This window comes from Carlito syrichta, unplaced genomic scaffold, assembly GCF_000164805.1.
Source record: "Carlito syrichta isolate Samal-C Ts95f unplaced genomic scaffold, Tarsius_syrichta-2.0.1 Scaffold308995, whole genome shotgun sequence".
NCBI classification, from domain to species: Eukaryota; Metazoa; Chordata; class Mammalia; order Primates; family Tarsiidae; genus Carlito; species Carlito syrichta.
In genome coordinates, this window is record NW_007253091.1 from 236,022 (window position 1) to 244,050 (window position 8,029).

Sequence of the window (8,029 nt, forward strand, 5' to 3'; positions counted from 1 at the left end):
CCAGCCAGCCACGAGGAACCTGCCCCCTCCAAAGGCTAAGCCTAGGCGTGGCCCCACCTAAAATGGCGCTCCCGCCTAAGAAGGCGCCTGGACAAACTAACATGGAGGCTCAGACAAGGCCTTCCGGGTTCTTCTTCCACAACAAAGGCCACCGTTCCCGCGCCCGCGGAAGCCCCTGCCAATCCCAAAAATACCTCACCTGCCGACAAATAGGTAATCGACAGGTCGCTTTAAATTTCTATAAAACCTGCCACACCCCTGCCTCCATGCTGCAATCTGATTCTCAGGTTCTGTAGCCACCGAGCTCATCCCCATGAAATCTCTTGGCCTTAAAGGGTGTTGAGTCTCACTGCGCGCCACCGTCTTTCAATTAGTGTTAGCATGTTAGTTCATCTTTCTCTATCTCTTAACTTTTAGTCTATTGTCTCTATAATTAAACTGGATTTCTTGTAGACAAAACACAGTTTTGTCATATTTTATCCATTTTGTCAATCTGTCTTTTAATTGGTATATTTAAATCATTTACATTAAAAGTGATTATTGACATAGTTGAATTAATATCTACCATATTTGTAACTGTTTTCTATTTGTGGTATTAGTTTACTGTTTTCCCTCTCTTTTTCTACCAGTTTTAATTGAATGTTTTATATTATTTCACTTAATCACCTCCATCAGTAAAACTATTATACTTTGTAAAAAAAAGTTAGTGCTTTCCTAGAGTTCTTAATATGCATTTTTAGTTAATCTAGGTCTACCACTTTATATGTAACACAGGTACCTTACAACAGAGTATTTTCAATTCTTCCCTTACATTGTTTATGACATTCTTGAAATTAATTTCATTTATTAATATGCTATAATCATCCAATCTATTATTACTTTGGTACTTTAAATAAACTTATCTTTTAGATCAACTAAGCATAATATAAATAAAAGATTTTATTTTGCTTTTATTTATTTCTTCTCCAGTACACTTCCTTTATTTGTATTGATCTAAGAAACTGATCTGTCTCATTTTCCATATCCCTGAAGAACTATTTTAACACTTCTTGCAGGGTGAGTCTAATGATGATTAATTTATTCAGTTTTTGCTTGTTTGAGAACATCTTTATTTCTCCCTCACTTGTGAAGAACAGTCTTGCAGGAAATAGAATTCTAGGCTGGTGGGGGCATTTTTCCTTCAGTGCTTTAAAAACTTCACTACTCTTTTTTTTTCTTGCATGGCTCCTGAAGGATACTGCTGTAATTGTTATCTCTGTTTCTCTTACAGTAATGAGGTAGAGTAGCTAGTACAGGTTAGGCATAGATAGATCAATTTCTTGTAAGCAAGATTTAGGAAGTATGCAGATGTTTTTCTTATTATATTTTTACTTCAGGTCAGACTGGAATGTGGACTCACCAGCCTACACCCCCTTGGCCAATTAAAAGAAAATTCCAACCTTTCAGTTCATAGTTTAGCATAATAATCACTAAAAATCTTTCAGGTTCCATGTTGAAGGTAGAAGGTTGAATACTACTCCTTAACTAACCAAAGCCATGAAACTGATAAGACGAGTTTTTAGCTCATGAACTCATGCATTAAAAAATCTGGCAAGTCTCTACAAAGACAAACTGCATGTTCTTGGAAAAAACCACCTATTCCACCTCACCTCCTATCAGAGGCAGAGAGATGTCAAAAAGGGTGGTATTCTCTTGACCAGGCCAGCTATGGCATGTCCCCCTATCTTTCCCCTCTTCTTTTCTAATAAACTTTGTTTTAAAACTATGCTGGTCACTCTGAAATTCATTTCAGGGTTGAGTCAGAGCCCATGAGTTTTGTGTCACACCCCACCCAGCATCAGTAAGTCCCTCCTACTTTGGCTGTTTTCAATATTTTCTTTGTGTCTTTAGTTTTGTAAGGCTCCAAAATTTCTAGGTATAATTTGTTTGGGTTATATAAATATATAACCAAAACGTGTGTGTGTGTGTGTATATATAAATTTCTTCTTCTTGTTCTCTGAGTTTCCTAGATCTGTAATTGCCTGTCATTATTTTTGAAAAGTTCTTGGCTGTTATTACTTCAGATATTTCTTCTACTCTGTTGTCTTTCTCTTTTGGGGATTCCATTTATGTATATGTTATACCCTTTGAATTTTTCCCACAATTTGAGGATGTTCTTTTTTCTTTTCTTTTTTCTTGTTGCATTTCAGTTTGGGAAGTTTCTACTGTTTTTTTCTTTACACGTACTCTTTCTTCTACTGCATTGAGTCTGCTGCTGAGCTGATCAAATACATTATTTCTGGTAAAGTCTTTTTTTTTTATGTCTAGCATTTCTCTTGGAGCCTTCCTTAGAGTTTCTATATCTCTGCTTACATTACTCATCTGTTCTTAGATGTTGTCTACTTTTTCCATTAAAAACACTTAACACTGTGATTATTTTACATTTTCTGTCCAGTAATCCCCAAAAGTGTATCATTTCTGATTCTAATTTTGATATTTCCTTTATCTTTTAGGACTTTTGTTTTGTTTAGTTTTGGCATGCTTTGCAATGTTTTATTGGAAGCCAGACATGGTGAATAGAGAATGAGGTAAACAGGCCTCTTGTATGAAGATTTATGCTAATCTAGATAAGAGTCGGGCTATTTAATGTTTGTTTTAGCTGTAGATGCCAGAGCCTTGAAATGCCTCCATTGCACTTGTTTTGTTTCCTCTTTTGGGCTTTTCTAAGTACTTTCACTCAGAGCAAGCTCTATCAGTTGTAATCTGCTGTTATAATACTGGAACTCTAGTTTAGTGTGGTAGTAAAGTAGGGATACAGAATATAAATTTAATCTCAATCTGTTAGTGGGCCTGTGTCTCCAGGCTGTGATCATCACAAATGCTTCTCTAATAATATAGTGATACCCTCCAACTAAGGTGAAACAGGCAGGCTGGGGGCCTAGAGTTGGATAAATGCCCTCACCACAGCTGAGATGAGCATCTGGTAAAGTCATTTTTCTTTGGAGAGTCAGCCTTTGCTTTGGAGAAATACTTTAAAGTATTTCACAATGATAACACTAACACCTCTTCCTGTTAGTTGCTGGATCATCAATGTGAGAATGTGGCAATATTCCTGGAGATAGCATCCCCAAGAGTGATCAGATGGGCCTCTCCACAGGGTCCCCGAACTGTTCCTTTGTTTTTCTTGTCCTGCTTTTTTCAGAGCAAGCAATTACAAAACTAAAATCTAGTCTCTACAGTATCCAAACACCCCCACAAGTATCTTAGAACTTGGTATGCTGTAATAAGCTTATCACAAACTCATAATTTGGGGATTTCAAAGATATTACATTGTTACTAAATTCCAATTTAATTTTTCAGTAGTAATAAAATACACTCTATATTATCAATCTCTTGGGATTTATTGAGATCTATTTTATGTTTCATTTTATGATTTGCACTTAAAAGAAATGAATGTGTATTCTGAATTAGATAGGTGCAATGCTCTATAAATGTCAGTTAGGTCAATTTGTTTAGTTCTTTTATATCTAAACTTATTATTTTGTTTACTTCTTGTATCAATTTTTTAAAATTTTATTTTATCATAGAGACGTGGGACACAGGTAAGTATAAACTACATAAGTAGGCTGCATGCAGATGAAGTTTGGGCTTCCAACTGGTCCTCACTTCCCCTGATTTGGGACCAGGTACCCTTTGTGTTGTTACATGTCCCCTTTCCTCTCTCCCCTGACAGTTCCCAGTGACTGCTGATCCCTCTCTTGTGCTATTGTGGTTAATATGCAGGTCCTACTGTAAGTAAGAACATGCAGCATTCACTTCTTTGTTTCTGTCATAGATCACTAAGTATGATGGTCTCCAACTCCATCCAACTTGCTGCAAAGTCCATAATTTTGACCATATTTATAAATTGGTGCTGGGAAAACTGGCTGGCCACATGCAGAATAATGAAACTGAACTCCTACTTATTACTATTACCAATAATCAACTCAAAATAGATCAAAGGTCTAAATGTAAAACCTCTAAATATTTTAGAAGAAAACATAGGAAACACCCTTTTGCACATGGGAGTAGGCAATTAGTTCTTGACCAAGCCCCCAAAAGCAGGTGTCATAAAAGCTAAGTTAGACAAATGGGACTTTGTCAAACTGAAAAGATTTTGCTCAGCAAAAGAAAACATCAAGAGAGTAAAGAGAAAACCCACAGAATGGGAAAAAATATTTCTTGTATCAAGTTTTGAAGAAGTTTGAAAAGATTTATTACTATGAATGCAGATTTTTCTGTTTTCTCTTTAAGTTTTCTGTATTTCTACTCACATTTTGAAGTTTTATTGTTAGCTTTAAACACATTTAAGATTTTTGTGCCTTGCAGATGAGTTGATCATTTTATCAATATGAAGTAACTCTGTTTATATAATAATATACTTTGTCTTGATGTCTACTTTGATATTCATGTGGTCATAACAGTTCATCTATAATTAGTGTTTCTATTATACATATTTTTTCATCTTTTTTACTTTCAAACTTTCAAATTTTGCATTTAAAATATTTTTCATATAAATCAAAAATATTGTTTTATATTGACATATAATCCCTTCCTTTTAACTAAAACATTAGTACATTTACACTTAAGATAAACAATGCTATGGTCAGGCTTATATCTCCCATCCTCCTGTTTAGTTTTCCTTTGACCAAGTTCCTGTTCCTGTTTTCCTTTTCTTGCCATCTCTTTAGTATATATGTTTCAAATAGTTATTCCATTTGATAACTATTGTTGAAATTTTAACTTTTTTTAGATTAGTAAATACTGTTTATTTAGAAAGTAAATTAGAGAGAGAGAGGTTCACCTTCCCAAAGCAGGGGAGGGGGTCAAAGCTAGCAAACATGGCAGCTGTAGTTCAAAGAGCCACGTGGACACATCAAAGTTTAACAAGGCAATGGCCGAAATTTTAACTTTTAATGTTGCTATAGAGATTACAATATGCATCATTCAGTGATCATGGTCTGTCTTCAAATGATATTACACTTTTTTATGCAGTAAGTAAAAAATTGGCTTTTTACTTTGACTTTCCCTCTGTGTATTTAATGCTCTTGTTGTCTTCAACAATATGTTATAAACCCCATAATATATTGTTTCTGTTTTTAAATACTCAACAATCTTGTAAAATATACTTTAAAAATAATTTTCTATTTACTCTTTCTGGTGGTATTAATTCCTTCTGGCAGATCCTTAGTTTTATCTGTTATTATGTCCCTTTAGTCTTAAAAATATTTTGTTTTTTTAGCATCTCTTGGGAGGCAGGTTTGATGGAGACAAATTTTCTCAGTTTTTGACTGTCTCTGTTTGTTTGCCTTTTTTATTTTTAAATAATTATAAACTTAAAAGTTACAAAAACAGCGCATAGACTTCACATATACCCTACAATCAGCTTTCCCTAATGTTAACACTTATACAACAAGAAGACTGGAAAATCACAAAACTGGGAAACTAACATTTATACAATACTACTAAATTATACATACACTAAACTCTGAATCATTCACAAATTTTATCAGTTTCTTCACTATTGTTATTTTTCTTGTTCAGAATCCAAATCAATATCTCACATTGTGTTCGATTTTTTGAGGATCCTTCATCTCCTCCAGTAAGTGGCAGGTCCCATTCTTTTTTCATTTTCATAACCTTGAATTTTTTTTTCTGAATACTGGACAGTTATACTGTAGAACATTTCATAATTTAGGTTTGTCCAGTGTCTTATGAATAGATTGAAGTTATGCACTTTTGGCAAGAATGCCCATAGAAATGACATTGTGGTCCCTGTCTTAAGGGTCCAAAATCCACTCACTGGTCATTCACTGGATGAACTCACATGATTCTGCATAAATATTTGCAGCTAAACTTTATTACTCCAAAGGGTACCATGCGGGAACCACAGGAAAATGATATCCATAGGCATATGCTAGGAAGGTCAAGCAGGTTGTTTTGGTCAACTCTGCAGGAAAAAGATGCACAAATACATCTTTTTTGTAACTATGAACCACAAGTATATATGCATGAGATGTTCTTGCTTATGAAGGCCATATTGAGTCTGAGAGACTGAAGTTCTTGAAAGGAACTGGTCACATAAGTACATGTATCTGCCATATGACAAGATGTCATGCATATTCCACACCAGGCATCAAGTAAACATCTTGAGCCTTCATATTTACTATTTACTTTAACGTGTTGACAACTTGGTTTATCTTGACCCAATGCTTCAGGAATACCAAAAACATCGTTACCTAGTAGCTTTGTGATTATTCCAGGAGTTCTCCGAATTTGACCAGGGGTTATCTGTATGACTACAGAGATAAGCAAGAATTTAGTGATACAGACTTGCTACCTTAACTCATTACTCACAGTTCTTCTAAGTGCATTCTATTATTGGAGTACAAGATGTCGATTAGGTTGGTGTTGGCTGAGCATTTATTCCTGAAAAAGAAAAAACCTGTGCTCACACAAAAACCCATATGTAAATGTTCAAAGAAGCTTTATTTATAATTGCATTTCTTTTTAAATTAATAAAATACCTTGTAGAACACATTTTGAGACTTATCCTGTCTCACCTCAAATTTGTACACACTGATTTAGCATCATTGGTGGCCATTAACTATAAAACTTACTTCTGAGATATCTGCCTAATTGTTATTTTATATTTATCTCATTTCTTCTACTTTTTGTTCAGTCAGCATCTTACTCTGTCACCCAGCTGGAGTGATAACATCATGGCTCACCACAGCCCTGCCCTTTTGGGCTCAGATGATCCTTCTATCTTATTCTCCTAAATAGCTGGACTACAGGCACATGCTGTCATAGCCAGCCAAGTTTTTGATTTTTTTTTCTTTTTTTTTGTACAGACAAGGTCTCAGTATGTTTTCTAGGCTGGTCTCAAACTCCTGGGCTCAAGGAATCCTCCTCCCTCGGCCACCCCAAATGCTGGAATTATAGGCATGAGCCACCGCACCCAGCCCATGTCTTCTGCATTTATTATTTGGAGTTTCTGTAAAGAGAATTTTTTATTCATTTATTTTCTCTCTCTTTTTTTTTTTTTGCATTAGTGTAGTCTCATGGATATTTGTCTCATTATTTGAGTTATAATCAATACTCTTACTATTTATTTTTTTGCCAAAATTTGTTTAGCATCGACCATTGGGAGCATTTCCTATTTGACTTCTGTGTTCTTTTGTCATTCTGCCATTCTTTTTGTTTTGTTAAACTTTTTATTTAGGTATAACTGTAGATTTACCTGCAGTCATAAGAAATAATACAGAGAGATCCCTTGTACCCTTCACTCACATTCCCCCAACAGTAACAGCCTGTGAAACTGTAGTACAACTAGGATATTCACATCCATTAACCTTATTCGTATTTCCTCAATTTAACTTGTACTTGTGTGTGCATGTGTTTGTGAATGTATTTAGTCCTATGCAATTTTATCACATCTGAAGTCTTATGTATTTATCATCACAGTCAAAATACAAAATAGTTCCAGTACCATAAGAATCCTCCATGTGTCCCTTTTATAAATACCTACTTCCCTGTAACTTCCCACCCCATCACAGTACCTAATCCTTAGCAACCACCAATATATTTTGCATTTCTAAAACTTTGTCATTTCAGACATTGTATATAAATGGACTCAAAGTAAAGCCTTTTGGTATTTTTTTTTTATTAAGCATAATTCCCAAATTAATCCAAGTTGTTGTATGTGTCAATAATTCATTCTTTCATTATTGCTAAGTAGTCGTCCATGATATGGTTGTGGTTGTATAAAAAATTGCTTAATCATTTCCTCTTTGAAGGATATCTGGGTTGTTTCTAGTTTGGAGGATATTATGAATAAAGATGCTATGAGCATTCATTTACTGATTTTTTTGTGTGAATGTTTCATTTCTTCTGAATAAATGCCCAAAGTGCTTTAGCTTTATTTTATTTCATTTTATTTTATTTTATTTTATTTTTGAGTTGGAGTCTCACTCTGTCACCCAGACTGGAGTGCAGTGGCCGCTCCCGA